The sequence below is a fragment of the Manis javanica genome, chromosome 1 (assembly GCF_040802235.1).
Source record: "Manis javanica isolate MJ-LG chromosome 1, MJ_LKY, whole genome shotgun sequence".
Lineage (NCBI taxonomy): Eukaryota > Metazoa > Chordata > Mammalia > Pholidota > Manidae > Manis > Manis javanica.
In genome coordinates, this window is record NC_133156.1 from 106562872 (window position 1) to 106580538 (window position 17667).

General features: G+C 38.6%; 1 protein-coding gene across 2 annotated transcripts in view; it reads right to left on the reverse strand.

Moving 5' to 3' along the window:
- RAB3C (RAB3C, member RAS oncogene family) overlaps positions 1-17667 on the reverse strand; it is a 284838-nt gene that overhangs the window by 42238 nt on the left and 224933 nt on the right. The gene's annotated exons all lie outside the window — the stretch shown is intronic.

Consider the following 17667-nt stretch of genomic DNA (forward strand, 5'->3'; position numbering starts at 1 on the left):
CCCTATCAAATTACCAGCAACATTCTTCAAAGAATTGGAACAAATAATTCAAAAATTCCTATGGAAACACCAAAGACCCCGAATAGCCAAAGCAATCCTGAGAAAGAAGAATAAAGTAGGGGGGATCTCACTCCCCAACTTCAAGCTCTACTACAAAGCCATAGTAATCAAGACAATTTGGTACTGGCACAAGAACAGAGCCACAGACCAGTGGAACAGATTAGAGACTGCAGACATTAACCCAAACATATATGGTCAATTAATATTTGATAAAGGAGCCATGGACATACAATAGCAAAATGACAGTCGCTTCAGCAGATGGTGCTGGCAAAACTGGACAGCTACATGTAGGAGAATGAAACTGGACCATTGTCTAACCCCATACACAAAAGTAAATTCAAAATGGATCAAAGACCTGAATGTAAGTCATGAAACCATAAAACTCTTGGAAAAAAACATAGGCAAAAACCTCTTAGACATAAACATGAGTGACCTCTTCTTGAACATATCTCCCCAGGCAAGGAAAACAACAGCAAAAATGAACAAGTGGGACTATATTAAGCTGAAAAGCTTCTGTACAGCAAAAGACACCATCAATAGTACAAAAAGGAACCCTACAGTATGGGAGAATATATTTGTAAATGACAGATCCGATAAAGGCTTGACGTCCAAAATATATAAAGAGCTCACACGCCTCAACAAACAAAAAACAAATAATCCAATTAAAAAATGGGCAGAGGAACTGAACAGACAGTTCTCCAAAAAAGAAACACAGATGGCCAACAGACACATGAAAAGATGCTCCACATCACTAATTATCAGAGAAATGCAAATTAAAACTACAATGAGATATCACCTCACACCAGTAAGGATTGCTGCCATCCAAAAGACAAACAACAGCAAATGTTGGCGAGGCTGTGGAGAAAGGGGAACCCTCCTACACTGCTGGTGGGAATGTAAATTAGTTCAACCATTGTGGAAAGCAGTATAGAGGTTCATCAAAATGCTCAAAACAGACCTACCATTTGACCCAGGAATTCCACTCCTAGGAATTTACCCTAAGAATGCAACAATCAAGTTTGAGAAAGACAGATGCGCCCCTATGTTTATTGCAGTACTATTTACAATAGCCAAGAATTGGAAGCAACCTAAATGTCCATCGGTAGATGAATGGATAAAGAAGATGTGGTACATATACACAATGGAATACTCCTCAGCCATAAGAAGAGGGCAAATCCTACCATTTGCAGCAACATGGATGGAGCTGGAGGGTATTATGCTCAGTGAAATAAGCCAAGCAGAGAAAGAGAAATACCAAATGATTTCACTCATCTGTGGAGTATAAGAACAAAGGAAAAACTGAAGGAACAAAACAGCAGCAGAATTACAGAACTCAAAAATGGACTAACAGCAGTTCCTGTGTGGTGACCTCCAATGAGTTCTACACAATGGTATAAAGGGCATATCAAAGTGTGGGCAAAGGGTCTGTTTGCATTTATACAGAGGATCAAAGCCTAACTTGGCTACCCAGAAAATGAACTAAGATACGATATGAAGAACTTCCAACATCAGTACTCTCTGGAAGAGTCATACCAGAAGATGATCATCAAAAAACCTCAACAAAGATCCAGGCAACGCTGCAGTTGTAGCTGCATCCATCCCACCAGTTCCTGGACTTGCCATTGGAATGAAGAAGGAGATATCTAAGCTGGCCTGTGCTTTCAGTAAAACAACAAATTTGACTGGATCTATACTGTTGGAACTGAACCAAAAATTAGGAGAAGTGCAAGTTGTAGTGCTCCAAAATCTTACAACTAAAGACTATCTACTGTTAAAAGAACATATGGGATGTGAACAGTTCCCAGGAATGGGTTGTTTCAATTTGTCTGATTTCTCTCAGACTGTTCAAGTACAGTTGGACAATATCCATGATATCATAGACAAATTTTCACAAATGCCTAGGGTGCCTAACTGGTTTTCTTGGCTTCACTGGAGATGGCTGGTAATTATAGATCTGCTTTGGTTATGTAACTGTATTCCTATTATGTTAATGTGTGTGCGCAATTTAATTAGTATTTTAAAACCTATACATGCTTATGTTACTCTACAAGAAGATATGTCAAAGAAATAATCAGTCCTCCCATGTTTTCTTTTGTCTGCTACCTCTATAGCTTTTCTTCTTCCTTCCTAATTACAACCCTTAAATAGAATTTGTGCCTCATATCGAATTTACCGAGTATCATAATTCCTCCAAGTGGTAAAGATACCTCAAGACAAATGCTGGGCATAGAAGCCACAGGGCATAAATCTGCAAAGAAGTAAAAAGCTAACCTTTTCAAACAAAATGGCTTCTCTCTCACTTACCAACTTTACATTTCCCTGTATGGCCCCGGAAGATGACTGGTTAGCCAGAGACAGGTAAGATTCCTCAAGGGAGGAACAACCTAAGACAGGCACAGTCGCAGGGGGGTCATCAGGTGAGAAATTGGGGATCAACAGTGGTGAGGCTTAGAACCTCACCCCCCCTGTTTTGAGAGAAATCTTCTGCATCCGTAGATATTTTAATGCCCTTGTCTAGCTTGGGTTAACACATAGTCTACAGGCACACACCTGATCATCTACATTTGCTCTCTTACAACACTAAACTATGTTTTCTACCTTTATCTTGCATCTATGTACCACTTCAGCGTTTTATTAAAAATAAAAATAATAATAATAATAATAAAGGGAGAAATGTGGGATCCACATATAAATCAAGTATAAAAATCAAACAAATATTCATATTTGACCTGATTGTTCATAGTTCATAATGCGTGATCAAAACCAAAAGTTTCTGTGATGACTGCCCTTATACTGTTCACCATGTAAGAACTTATTTACTATGTAAGAATTTGTTCACCATGTAAGAACTTGTTTGTTATGCTTCAGAAGATTGGAGACTGATGAGAATTAGGTTTGGGGTGGATTAATGATTATGCATTGAGCATTGACTCCCCTATACAGAATTTTATTGTTGTTAACAACCATTTGATCAATAAATATGAGATGCTCTCTCTCAAAAAAAAAAAGTATGGATTTCAGAATTCCAGTGACCAGGTATCTTACCAGAGATCAAATGCTGGTAGAGATGGATGAGTAAGGAATATGGGGAAGAACACTTAGGTTAGCGGGGCTTCCAGCCCCGGGCAAGTCTGCTATGGATTCAGTGTGACCAAAGAAATGACAGTAAAACATTCTTGGGGTGAAAGGGTTTATACCCAACTTTATTTCCATGGTGGCAGGTCAGTCACTAAAATCCCATTCACTCAGAGCAAGTCTGCAGGCAGCAAGCCAGTCTTTGCCTCTGGGCCTCTCTGCCTGCACAGCCATCCTCTGGGGTCTCTCTGCCCTCGGCACTGCCAAGACTCCAGCCTCTGCTCTGCCCTCCTGCAGCCTTGCAGACTTGCAGCCTTGCCAGCGTGTCGTGTCATGGAGTTCTTTATATAGAGTCAATAGAATGTATTACCCACACGTATGTAGTGAGCAGGTGAGAATCCTGGCCACGGAAACTTTCATCTTATCCACACCAGGTTTAAGGCCAGGTCTTTCTGCTTGCTATCCAGATATTGTCCCATTCACTCAATGGCACTCCACCAAGTATCTCCTTCTCTTGACCTGCCGCCCTCTACCTGTTCCTGGGTCTCCTCCCTTCAGCATGTTAACATGCTGATTTTATTCCAAGATTCTCCTTCCATGGCAACTTCAATGAGTTACTCAAGCCAGACACCTGGCGTGTCTTTACCCCTTTATCCCCTCAGCCTCCAGGATCCAAGCATTCACCATGTGTTGTTACTTCTGCTGCCTAAATATTTAAAAATCTACCTCCCCATTTGCATCCCCACTGCCACTGCTCAGTTTCAGTCTGTGAGCCTCACCTTCAATACAATCAGGTGACACATCGGGGGGGCCTCAATCAGGGGTTCTTAGTCCTGCTGTATATTTGAATCATATAAGGAGCTAAAAATACTCATGTTTGTGCCCTAGCTTCAGAGACTGGTTCACATGACATGCGTGTGTACGTGTACACGTGCTTCCTGCTTTCCTCCTATAGTCCATCCTCTATCCAATGATCTTCAAATATTTTTGATTGTGCAATACTTTCAATTAATAAAGTTTCAGATGGAGTGACATCATCATGGCAGTGTGACTCATTCCTCTTTTCTCTCCCCTGTTATTTGCAACCATTCGGACACTCATAACCAAACAAAAGCCCCTCTGCACACTGTAGCAGGGCACTTGGAGTATTCCTACCACCTGTGCCTCAGAAGGTAGGCGGACAGGGCCTCAAAGCAGGCTGAGGGTCCGAGGGAGTCAGTGAATCTTCCCCACCCCCACTTGCAGCCATGGTATGGGGGAAGGAAACAGAACTGGGGAGTGTGAAACAGGGCAAATACTCATGGGAGACAGAGAAATGGTGGCAGTCTGGCCAGCGTAATGGAGAACCAGGCACAGCACTGCAGCATGGGAGAGACAAGTTTGGAGACAGAGGAGGAATTCAGGGAGTCAGTCCTCCCACCCAAGACAACACTGCAACATGCTGGGCTTTCACTGGCCACAGCATCAACCTCTCTCACAGAGAAGGTAGAAAACAAAAGTGGTGAGTGACTGCTGGCTGTGTGGGTTACAGCTGGAGGAAACGTTTCTTTCCAGAAGCACCCAGATCTTGGTGGAGGGGAGGAGAGGGAAAGAGGCAGATAGAGGGCATTGAAGGAACACATTTCCTGCTGTTTGCTTTGGGATTTCAGCAGGAGGTCCCCCACTTGAGAGGTCCTCCAGTATGCCATGGGGAACCACAACTTCCCTGTTGCTAAGCCCATACCTCCCGACCAGCTCTGATACCAGTTCTTTTTTTAGGCTCTCAAGTCAAGCTGTAAGAGCCAACTCAGACAGAAAACAAAAACTTGAACTGTAGTGCCACCTTCTGGAAACAAAAGAAAGGTTTCTAACTGCCAGCCTGTTGAACTGTAAGAGTCAAAAGTAAACAAAGCCTTCCTTAATTAAGGAGGGTATATTTTACTTCAAATGTGACTGCAGAGGCACATTTCATCAAACACTATGAAAAATCATGGTATTATGGCACCCCAACTTTAAAGACCCTCACCTCAGAGAAGAGTCCCTAAAACATCTAGCTTTGAAATCCAGTGGGGTTCACAATATGAGGCCCAAAATGCTGTAATGAATTGAGTAAAAGCTCTTTAAGGGCTCACAGGGACTCTTCTGCCCCAGGGCCCAGTGCGAAAGCAGCTGATTTAGAGATGTCCAGACTTTATACGAAAGAAGCACATTTACTCATCTTAAACAATCAGCCTGAGTGACAGGCATCTAATTTGACATATATCTGAGGGCTGCTGACCGGCAGACACCATATTCACATTCTTCCTCTGCCTGTTCCAGGCTTCAGGTGCCATTTGCCACCCCAGCCCCACTGAAAGTGACCTGTACGTTCTCTCTCTCCCTTGCTCCAGCCAGTGGGCACCAACGTCATGCTCCCTCTCTGATGTGCTCCAGGATGCTAGTATTTCTGGGAAGAGAGATTTTATATGCATTTGGTGTCCTGGTTTTTATGTCTGGAGCTTTAGTCTTTCTGATTGTCTTCCACGGATGCCTCTTGAACACGTTACTTGGGTGGCCAGGAAGGCTTATGATCCCAAGACCCACAGGACTGTAATAGTCAGAGACAGTTCTTGGCAGACTACTATCCCAGAGAGAAGACTGAAACGCCCCCATTGTTTCCATGCGAGAGGCCTATTTGCTTGTTCTGGACTGAGGGTCAGACTTCAGGCTAGGTACACATCAGTCCAAAGACATGTTCTTGGGGAATGTAGGCTGGTGGATGACATCTTTGTGCACCCCTTCTGCCTTGCTACAGCCTGCCAATGTATCCCAGAAAGATGCTCATAAACATGTCTGGAACCCTGGTTTTTGTAATTGCTGTCCAGGGGATACCCATAGATCCCCTAACTTTGGTGGTTAACAGGCCTTATGTTTGAGGTCCCACTAGACTGTATGTATTTTTATACCTTAAAAGCTTCTGTCTCACGGCCTGGCTTCCAATCAGCCTACATCTAGGTGCTGATATCCTTCCCTTTCGGACACAGATAGGTCTGGGAACACCCTCAACTACTGGAAGCCACAAAAAATAAAATCAGTTGCACGGACAATCACAAAAGTTTGAGAGACAACTAAGAGCTGAGGCAGGGTTGTAGGATAAGATTCATCTTCTGCATAAGGCCATTCATTAAGATTGGGAGAGGTGGTTTTATCTGATGTGTAGAAAGCAATACACAGAGTGAAGCATAAAGAAGAAACAGAAGAATATGTTCCAAACAAAAGAACAAGATAAAACATCAGAAAAAATCCCTTAATGAAATGGAGATAAATAATTTAGCCAGTAAAAATTCCAAAGTAATGGTCATAAAGATGCCTACCAAACTTGAGAGAAGAATAGATTAACACTGAGAATTTCAACAAAGAAATAGAAAATGTAAGGAAGTGTCAAATAGAATTCACAGAACTGAAGAATATAATAACTTAACTGGCAAACACATTAGAGAGATTCCATGTAAGACTAGAAGTGGAAGAAAGAAAGGATCAGTGAACTTGAAGACACAGCACTGAAACTCATCTAATCACAACAGTAAAAAGGATAAATAATGCAAAAAAGTGATGAGCAAGTTTAAAGGACTTATTGGACATCAAGTGGACTAACATTGCATTATTGGGGTCTCAGAGAGAATGAGACAGACTTCAGAAAACTTATTTAAAGAAATAATGGCCAACTTCTACAACTTGGAGAAGGAAACAGACATCCAGATTCTGGATGCCGAGAGATTTCCAAATAAGATAAACCCAAAGAGACCTACAACAGGACACATTATAATTAAAATGTCAGAAGTTGAACTAGGAGAGAATCTTTAAAAGCAGCAAGAGAAAAACAGCTTTCTAGGTACTAGGAACCCCCATAAGACTATTAGAAGGTTTTTCAGCCAAAACTTGGTGGGTCAGAAGGAATTAGCATGATATATTCAAAGTACAGAAAGAAAAAAACCTTTCAACCAAGAATACTAAGCAAAGTTATCATTCAAAATTGAAAGAGAAAGAAATAATTTTTCAAACTAGCAAAAGATAAAGGAGTTCACTGCTAAGCCATCCTTACAAAAAAACATTAAAGGAACTTCTTTAAGCAGAAATAAAGTGGTGCTAATTAGTAACAAAAAAATGAAACTATAAATCTCACTGATAAAGGAAACTATAAAGGTAGATTAAGCACTTGAAAATCTAATAGCAAGCTTAAATTAAAAATGTAATAATAATAACTATAATAATGAGTTAAGGGATACACAAGATAAAAAGATATAAATGTACATAAAAAACATAAAACACATAGGAACAGAGGGAGTAAAAATGTAGAGCTTTAGAGTATATTCAAGCTTAAGCTGGTATCAATTAAAATAGACTGTAATAAATTCTTTTATACATATAAGCCACATAGTAACCACAAAGCAAAAATCTATAATAGATACACAAAAGATAGAAGAAAGGAGTCTATACCTAACACTACAGAAAATCACCAAATCACTCAGGAAGAGAGCAAGAGAAGAAATGAACAGAAGAACTACAAACAGCCACAAAACAATGAAAGGGCCACAAAACCTATCAATAAAATATATGTATTAAATTGTATAATCAAAAGACAGTGTGGTTAAATCGATAAAGAGCAAGAGCCATCTATATGCTACCTACAAAAGAGTCACTTTAGATGACAAACTGAAAGTGAAGGGATAGAAAAAGATATTCCACAAAAATGAAGGTCAAAAGAAAGCTAGAGTAGCTGCACTTCTATCAGACAAAACAGACTTTTAAATAAAGACTGTAATAAGAGACAAAGGAAGACATTCCATAATGATAAAGGGGCCATCCAAAAAGAATGTAACATTGTAAATATCTGTGCACCCATCATAGAAGTAGCTAATTATATAAAGGAGTAACTAATTACATAAATGAAATATTAACAGACTTAAAAGAAATCAACAGCAATACAATAATATTAGAGGACTTTAATACACCACTTAGAACAACAGATAGATCATCCAAACAGAAAGTCAATACAGAAACATTTCACCTAAAGCAACAGAATACACATTGTTCTCAAAACATGGAACATTCTCCAGAATAGATGGTAGAAAACAAGCCTTACATATTTAAGAATACTGAAATCATATCAAGCATCTTTTCCAACCACAATAGTATGAAACCAGAAATCACATGACAAAAAGAAACTGAAAACTTCACAAATATGTGGATATTCAAACAACATGCTATTGACCAACTATTGGTCAAAGAAGAAATCCAAGAAGAAATCAAAACATACCTTGAGTGAGATGAAAATAAAAATACAACATACTAAAACTTATAGGATGTAGCAAAAGAAGTTCAAAAAGGGAAGTTCATAGCCAAAATGTCTACCTCAAAAAACAAGAAAAATGTCAGTAAACAACCTAGCTGTATACCTAAAGAAATTAGAAGAACAAGTGAAGCCCAAAGTAGAAGAAAATAACAATAATAGCAGAAATAAATGAAAGAAAATAAAGACAATAGAAACAATTAATGAAATTAAGAGCTTGTTCTTTGAAAATATAAACAAACCTGACAAACCTTTAGCTAGACAAAGAAAAAGAGATGACTCAAATGAAAAACATGAAAGAAGGACATTACAAATGATATCAAAGAAATACAAAGGATCATACCAGACTATTAGAACAATGACACACCAACAAAAGGGACGACCTATAAGAAACTGACAAATTCCTAGCAACGCATAACCTACCAAGACTGAATCATGAAGAAATAAAAAATATGAACAGATAATTACTAGTAAGAAGATTGAATCAGTACTCAAAATCAGTGAACAAACAGAAGTCCAAACCAGAGAGGTTAACTGGTAAATTCTACCAAACATTTAAAGAATAACTAATATCAATCCTTCTTAAATGCTTCTAAAAAGTAGAAGAGAAAGGTACAATTCCAAACTCATTTTACCAGGACAACATTACCCTCATACTAAACCAGGTAAAGATGCCCCAAGAAAAGAAAATTACACTCCAATATCCCTGATGAACACAGACGTAAAAATCCTCAACAAAATAGCAACAAACTGAATTCAACAGTATTTTTAAAAGATCATATATCATGATCAAGTGGGATTTATTCCAGGAACACAGTGGTGTTTCAGTGTCCACAAATCAATCAATTGAAATACACCACATTAAGAAAATGAAGATATACCACATCAAGAGATACACGTAGATAATGAGATCTATGCCACATTAAGAAAATGATGGATAAAAGTTATATGATCATCTTAATAGATTCAGAAAAAGCATTTAACCAACCAACATCCATTTATGATAAAAACTCTCAACCAAGTGGGTATGGGGGAACATAATAAAGATGGGTATGGGGGAACATACATAATAAAGGCTGTCTATGATAAGGCCACAGCTAATGTCATACTCAACAATGAAATACAAACTTTTCCACACAGATCAGGAACAAAACAAGGATGGCCACTCTTACCACTTTTATTCAACATAGTATAAGAAGTCTAGCTAGAGCAATTAGGCAAGAAAAAGAAAGAAAAGGCATCCAAACTGGAAAGGAAGAAGTAAAATTATCACTATTTGCAGAAGACATTATATATAGAAAACCCTAAAGACTCTACCTAAAAACTGTTAGAATAAGTGAAGTCAGTAAAGCTGCAGGATATGTAATCAATATGCAAAAATCTATTGCATTTGTATATACCCATAACAATCTTTTGGAAAGAGAAACTAAAGCAATCCCATTGACAAATGTACCAAAAAGAATAAAATACCAAGGAATTAATTTAACTGAGGAGGTAAAAATCCATATACTGAAAGCTATAAGACACTGATGAAAGAAAATGAGGAAGATACAAGTAAGTGGAAAGATATCTTGTGGACTGTAATAATATTCTTAAAGTATCCAGATTATCCAAAGTAATCTATAGATGCAATATAATTATTGTCAAAATTCCAATGGTATTCTTTACAGAAATAGGACAAACAATCCTATAATTTTTATGGAACCATGAGGCCCCAGAATACCTAAAGAAACCTTGAAAAAGATTAGGAAAGCTGAAGGCATCACACTCCCTGATTTCAAGCTATATTACAAAGCTATAGTAATCAAAATTATATGGTATTGGCATAAAAACTGACACAGAGATCAATGGAAGAGAATAGACAGCCCAGAAATAAACATACCTATAGGGTCAATTAATTTACGACAAAGGAGTCAAGAAGATACAACAGAGAAAGGACAGTCTCTTCAATAAATGGCATTGGGAAAACTAGATAGCCACATGCAAGAGTAAAAATGGATCACTATGTTACACTGTACACAAAAATTAACTCAAAATGGATCAAAGACTTAAATGTAAAACCTGAAACCATAAAACTCCTAGAAGAAAATGTAGGTGGTAAGTTCTTTGACATCAGTCTTGGATGATTTTTTAGATTTGACACAAAAGCAAAGGCAACAAAAGCAAAAATCATGAGTGGGACCACATCAAACATGCTCCTGCACAGCAAAGGAAACCATCAACAAAATGAAAAGGCAACCTACTGAATGGGAGAAGATATTTGCAAATCCACTATCTGACAAGGGGTTAACATTCAAAATATAAAAAACACTCATAGAACTTGACAACAAAGAAACACTCTGATTAAGAAATGGGCAGAATATCCAAACAGAGGACAGACAGATGGATAAGAGGTACATGAAAAGATGCTCAACATCACTAATCATCAGGGAAATGCAAATTAAAACTACAATGAGTTATCACCTCATACCAAAGTGGCTAATATCAACAATACAAGAAGTAACAAGTATTGGTGATAATGTGGATAAAAAGGGAACCCTTGTTCACTGTTGGCAGAAATGTAAATTGGAGCAGTCACTATGGAAAACAGTATTGTGTCTCCTCAAAAAATTAAAAATAGAGCTACCATATGATTCAGCAATTCCACTTCTGGTTTTCTGAAGAAAAAAAACCAGGAGTGCTAAAAGGTATGCATCTCATGTTCCTTGAAGTATTATTTATAATAGCCAAGAAACAGAAACAACGTAGGTGTCCATCAATGGATGAATGGATAAAGAGGATGTGGTATGAGTATGTATATATACATATGGAATACTGTTTCACCATAAAACATGAAGTCTTGTCATTTGTGACAATGTGGATGGTACTTGATGGCATTATGTTAAGTGAACTAAGTCAGATGAAGACAAACACTGTATGACCTCAATTATATGTGGAATCTACAAACAAAAAAACAAAAACAGACGTCATATATACAGAGAATAGATTTGTAGTTGCCAAAGGCAGGAGGTAGGGAGTGGGCAAAATGGGGAAAAGTATGAAAAGCTATAAAAGTTATAAAATAAATAAGTCACTGAGATGTAACACACAGCATGGTGAGCATTCTTGCATATTTTTAAGTTTCTAAGAGAGTAGCTCTTGGAAGTACTCATCACAAGAAAGAAAAATTGTCACTGTGTGGTGATGGGTGTTCATTAGAATTATTATACTGATCATTTTGCAATATATATAAATACTAGATAATTACATTGTATACCTGAAACTAGTATAATGATATAGTCAATTCTACAAATATATTCAACAAAATCTATAGTCAACAAAAATCAATACTGTTGATTGGGTCCCATCCCAGAGATTTGAATTTAATTGGTCTGAATGTGGTTTGGGCACTGGGATTTTTTAAGAACCCTTACACTAGATCCAACTTTCCTAACCAGTTTATTTCCCTCCCCTTGCCTTGGTCTTTCCTGGTTTGAATCTGCTGCGAAAGAAGTGAGGTCCCCTCAAAGTTCTGAGGCCTGCCTCTGACTTCTGAGTTCAGTCAGCTCTGTAATTCCCAGGCTCAGAGCAGTCTGATGTGGCTCTGCAGTAGTACATCAAACAAGCAAGACAATAGTACAGTCCACACTACCTTTATTTTTTCATGATTTGGAAAGGGACTTCTTTAAGAAGTCTTGATTATGGAGTCTCTAAACTGGTGCTCTGAAAGTACTAAGACATTGCTGTATGGCTCAGTGGTCACTGTCTCAGTGTCATTTTTAAGGCCATAGAGTGAGGCATCAAGAATTTCCAGAGGTTTGTGATGAAGCACAGAATGGGTGGCTAAGACTTTTCCAGTTTATTAGTTGGAGAAGATTTCAGAAAGCTGGATAATTTTTGAAAAGAGAAATTATACATTTGGGTAAGATAGGCATTTCAGAGAATTTATCCTTAATAATGACCCTGTCATTTTCTGGCATCTTCCACTAGATCATCTGGGTCATTGGAAGACTGGTGGTCCTAGAACAGTTTAAATAGGCTCACTAAGTATACAGACCCCATTTCCTCCTGGAATGGAAAATGGAAAACTAATTTTAGTTAAGACCTATTCTGTACCTCAAGGTTGTGCCAAGGATGTAATGACTCGAGGGGAGCTTACTGGCTGGAGAGGCATGATGTTGCTGTTGATTCTCTTCAGTGGAAAATGTACAAGACAATCTGGCTCCAAAAGTTCAGGGTTACCATGACAATATGATTTCATATGTCAGTCAGAAGTTATTGCCTTGCTGTCTCTTACCTGGGCTGAAAGGAAAATTAAGGGTGGTTGACACTAAAAGATTCATAGGAGCAGGTTAGAGGATCCCAGAATCCGAGCTGCCAAACTAGGCACCCTGTGGTCTTTTAGCCTCAGCAGGAATCAGAGGCATGGTCACTAAAATCTAAGGAGGCAGGCTTTCCTGGTTGTTCTACAGTGATGTTCTATTCACCTTGAATAATGTTTCTGATATACAGACCACATGTTAAGTCCCATGAAAGAAAAGATACATATTTTATAATTCCCTGATATGTGTTTAATAAATATATGTCAGATGAAGAATCAAAAGTCATTAAATGGGAAAAGAATAGGAGGCAAATTTCACAGCTTGGAAAGATGAGAAAATGTTAGAATATTCTACAGCTGTCAGAAGTCCCCGTGGAGTTTCTGTGCTGGACAGAGGGGAAGGATGCACGGGATGAATCTGGAACTTAGTAATGCATGCACCTGATACCATGACAACTGTGCAAACAGAGAGTAACAGAGAATATGTATCTGTTATTTGCTTCAGGAAGAAATATTAGTGAAAATTAAAAACACTTGAAACTGGATCATTCCAAATTATTTATAAAAAATAATCACCTCTCCCTGGAAGCAATTTCAGTCCGCCCGTAATCTTTGTTTCTCTGATTACGTTTTTGTGAAACTTCAGAATTTCTGCACTTTCAGAGCTTACAAAAAGTATTTTTGCACTTACAGTTTTAAGGCAATACAAATCCCTTCCCTTCCATAAATTTCTTTGTTCTTATTTCCAGCTAAGTTACTTCTATTTTAGGCAAACTTATGCCTTTACCTATTTATCCCAATTTTCTCATTTAATGTTTAATAGTTTTACAGTTAAAACTTAAGTTATGATGCACATATGTACCTACATATGTTTATATAGAGAGATTATTGACCCTTTACAACTTTGGCATTTGTAAAAAATAAAAATCCAAACCACTTCTCTGTATCATTATAGGTTATATGCATCTTTAGTAAATGTTGAAAATGTGCATGGGAAGAATAATAGGAGCTATAGGATAATGTTCAGCTCAGGAGGCAATTTCCCATCTTCTCTAAACACTTGCCACCATCTAAGCTAGTGTTCTAAAATTTTCGTGTTGTATAAAATAAGGGTGTTTGTTAAAAATGCAGTTTCTTGTGCTATCATTTCCAGAAAGTCTAATGCAGTAAGCCTCAATTGGGGTTGATGAATGTGCACTTGGAAAAGAACCCCAGCTGGTTTAGCTGCAGATGATGAGAGGACCACCCTAAGTCAGAAGTACTGAATAGGCATAGCTGGAAGGTGAGTACAGGACCCCGAAGCTCAAGTGAGAAGTCAGGGCTAGAACATGGTTTGGCTGCCATTAGTCTGTGGTTGGGGCTCAAACCTTGGAAGTGGATGCAAATATCTAAGGGAGGATACAGAGAGAAAGGTGGTGGGCCAGGGGTGCAAAGCCAAACTCCAAGAGGCAGAAAGAGGAGGGAAACAGGTGTGGCTGGAGAAGGAGGAGCACGGAGAACACCCTGGTACGTACAGAAGTCCAAGTGGCAGAGTTTACCAAGGAGGGCATGCTCAAAAGGGACAGTGAAACAAAACAACCAGGAAAGGGGTGGCCAGAAAAATGCTCATTGTCTGGAGAGTCTGTTTGTCTGGTCTGTCTCAGGCACTATAATGTTTGCTCCTGGAAGGTAGGACTGTTATTGTATTCCCAGAACTGGATATATTATGAACACGTAGTTAAAGCTGGCAAGGGGAGCTGCCACACAAGAATTTTGAAGAGCATGGCTATAACTCAGTTCCATCAAGTACCCTCATTAGGATGGGCAAATGTTATATGCATACAATGATCCACAATGCAGAAATTAATTGTAACCAAATCGATAAATCAGGTCTTTTGAGCCACCTGCCAAGATGTGGTGATGTACATTAAAAAAAAAAAAAAAAACTGTGCCCAACCTCTTCTGGTATGTGATGCTATTCTGTACAATGGAGTTTTATCAGTAATTAAGAAAAAAAAAAGACCTTTAAAACCTTTAAATTTAGATTGTATGGGTGCTTTTTCCAAGCAAATGATCTCTCCTGATCATTTGTAGACATGTGTAGTCATGAGAAGAACAAACCACATTAAAGGAGGTAACTAAGAATGTACAAGTGCTGGTTGCTATGACAACTGCTCGGTTTTATTGAATAGAGAGCAAAAAAATCAATTAGAAACCTTTGGAAGAATTTGCACAGGAACATGAAACATTTCTGCCTCACAATTTCAGGAATGTCCCTGTATCTGTGTACTGCATGAAGAGGGTATGTGTCGTGCCAGTCAGTGGAGTTCTGAGGAAAGTCACTCTCGAGATGCAGTCCCATCATTTCGGTGTCCCTTTCCATAATCTGATCGTCTTGACACCCAAGTCATGTATTAGAATGGAATAAAATTTAGCCAGTTATCAGGCTCTTTGTGATCATGACATTAAATAGTCTTGGCTCCAATCTATTTTTCTTTGAACCAAGCAGATTTACATATACAGAGAATTTACACCTGTGTTGTAGTTTCTTCCCGTCACATGGCACATGCCTAACTAGTCAAGAAAATACAGAGAGGGGAGACACCATTTCAGGAAGCCATCTGTCAACCCTTTCCCAGGTCTCCTTTCTTTTTTCTCCTGGGGATCCATCATTCTCCATTCCTAACTCCCTGGAATGCAAACAGGACTAAGAAAAGATTGCCAAGGTTTTCAGACATCTTTTTTTAAAAAAAACATTGTTAAATTGATAGAAAGGGGAGAAGCCTTATGAATGAGATTATAAAGGCTCAAGAGCAGCCACAGAGAGACCACACATCAGCTGTGTGACTCTCTCATAGGCAGCTCTGAGGACACTTGGAGGAAGGGTCTCGTGGCCACTGGGTAATAGCTTTTAGTCTAATGACCTTATTAATTCCATGAGGAAATGTTCAAGCTCTCAGATGGGATGGTGCTTTGTTCATTTATGAGATTAACAAATGATAGAGGGACTCTTTGAGAGGATCTCTGTTTCTTCAATCTATGATGCTCAGTATTAGATTAATCCTAAAACATCTTCCCCCACTTCATAGTAACGTTTTCCAAATTGTACATTCAAGTCCACTATTGAGTCTTGAGATCAATTTAGTGGCTGGAGACCATTTTTAAAAGAAAATAGAAGAAAGAGAATAGGATAGAAAAATATCAAAAGGTATCTCATCTAATAAGGGTAAATGTGTTTTGTGAAACTGGTTTCATTCTCTCTCTCTACATATGTAAGCACTGGATTGCTAGACTGAATGCATTTCTTACTGTAGGCTCCTGGCTAAAAAAGGTTGGAAAGCCAGACTCTTCCCTATTTAGAATAGCTCAGTGTTTTCTGTTGTCTACAAAGAGAAAGAAGAAAAAAATAATTAAGAAACAAATAATTCCAGCTCCTTTGCTCCTGATCTGGAATTGTCCTCCAAATCCACTCTCCACTTCTATGATATTACAGTACTTTCAACTTTTCTACTCACTGTCCTCTAGATGTCCTCACTCCACTATGCCCTTTATTCATAATGTTTTCTCTCTGTGGTTTTCATATTCTACTTTCCTTTAGGGAACATTCAAGCTTTATCTTGTGTGGGTAAAACTGCAGTATTTCCAGAATCTCTCACCTGGTTTTAGTGCATTTGTATATCAATAGGTGTTTCAAGGGGTGGAGAAAGTGGTCCATCTACCTATCAGTAGGTAATTAGAAGGGTGTGTAAGGGTTTATCTGGACTGGAGAAGTTGGGTGGAGCTTTCTCTTCTGCTGCAGCCCAGACAAGAGAGAGATGGGCATGACTGCTTGTAAGAAATAAAAGGATTCCTTAACTTTATTTCTCCCTTTGACTGATTTCAGTTTTAGAGGTATTTTGCCCTGGGATTTCCCCCCTGGAGTTACATCTTCACTTAACCAATATGATTTCCTTCTATTACTACTCACCTCTTCCTAGCTGTTCTGCTCATTTCCACACGATCTCTCTAGGTATCCCCTCCGCAGTGCTCCTTATCTGCCCTCTACCCCAGTGTACTCCCATACCTCCTCCTGGAATCTGTTCCCTGCCTTCTCCCTGTGGCTCTCCTCTGGGCATCTGCCTTCTAACTCATTATTCTGTTTTTACTGTCTTGATATTTCTGCTTGCTTATGTGTAGCTCCAGTCTTTTCACTTGATTGAGAGCAACTTGAGCCCAGGGGCTGTGAATCACACTTTTGTATCCCTTGTAATGTTTGGCACAGAGCAGAGTATTTGACAGTCACTCAGTAAAAAATGCCTTAAATTAATAAAACAATCATATTCTCTCCTTTGCACCAAAATTCTATCCCACATACTGCAGCACCTTTTCTCCTTAGATATAATGTTTTGTGTTTGCAATGGCTTTGCCATTTCTAAAACTTTCTCATATCTATCTCTTATCTCAGTTGGCCTTATCTACAAGGACTTGGTAAAGCAGGCATGTGTTATGATAGTCATTATTGAGAGATGAGGATATTGAGTCACAGAGAGGTTTGTGGGAGCAACATGGCTTGCTGGCAGTGCCCCTAGGACCAGAATCTGTAATGACCTATTCTTAGCCACTATATTCTTTCAATGGAAACTTGAGAACAACAATCACAATAGAATAAAGTGCTCACTCAATGCAAAATATTGTGAGTGGAGGAAAAAAAAAACAGAACAAAGAAATGGCAGGCAAGATATATCCTGTGTTTTTCATGGAATAAGAATTTGAATACCTTGTTCTATACTAAAATTCTGGCTATTTTGCTTCTATAATTGCACTTGGATTTTAATCATACCACCCAAAGTGGGAGGAAATCTATTTACTACTTATGGAGGAGGTGTTGGTTTCCACTGCCAGGTTGACAATCTTTTCATTAAACCCACCGTAGCCATTAGCTGGGACTCTGACAGTGTTACAAATC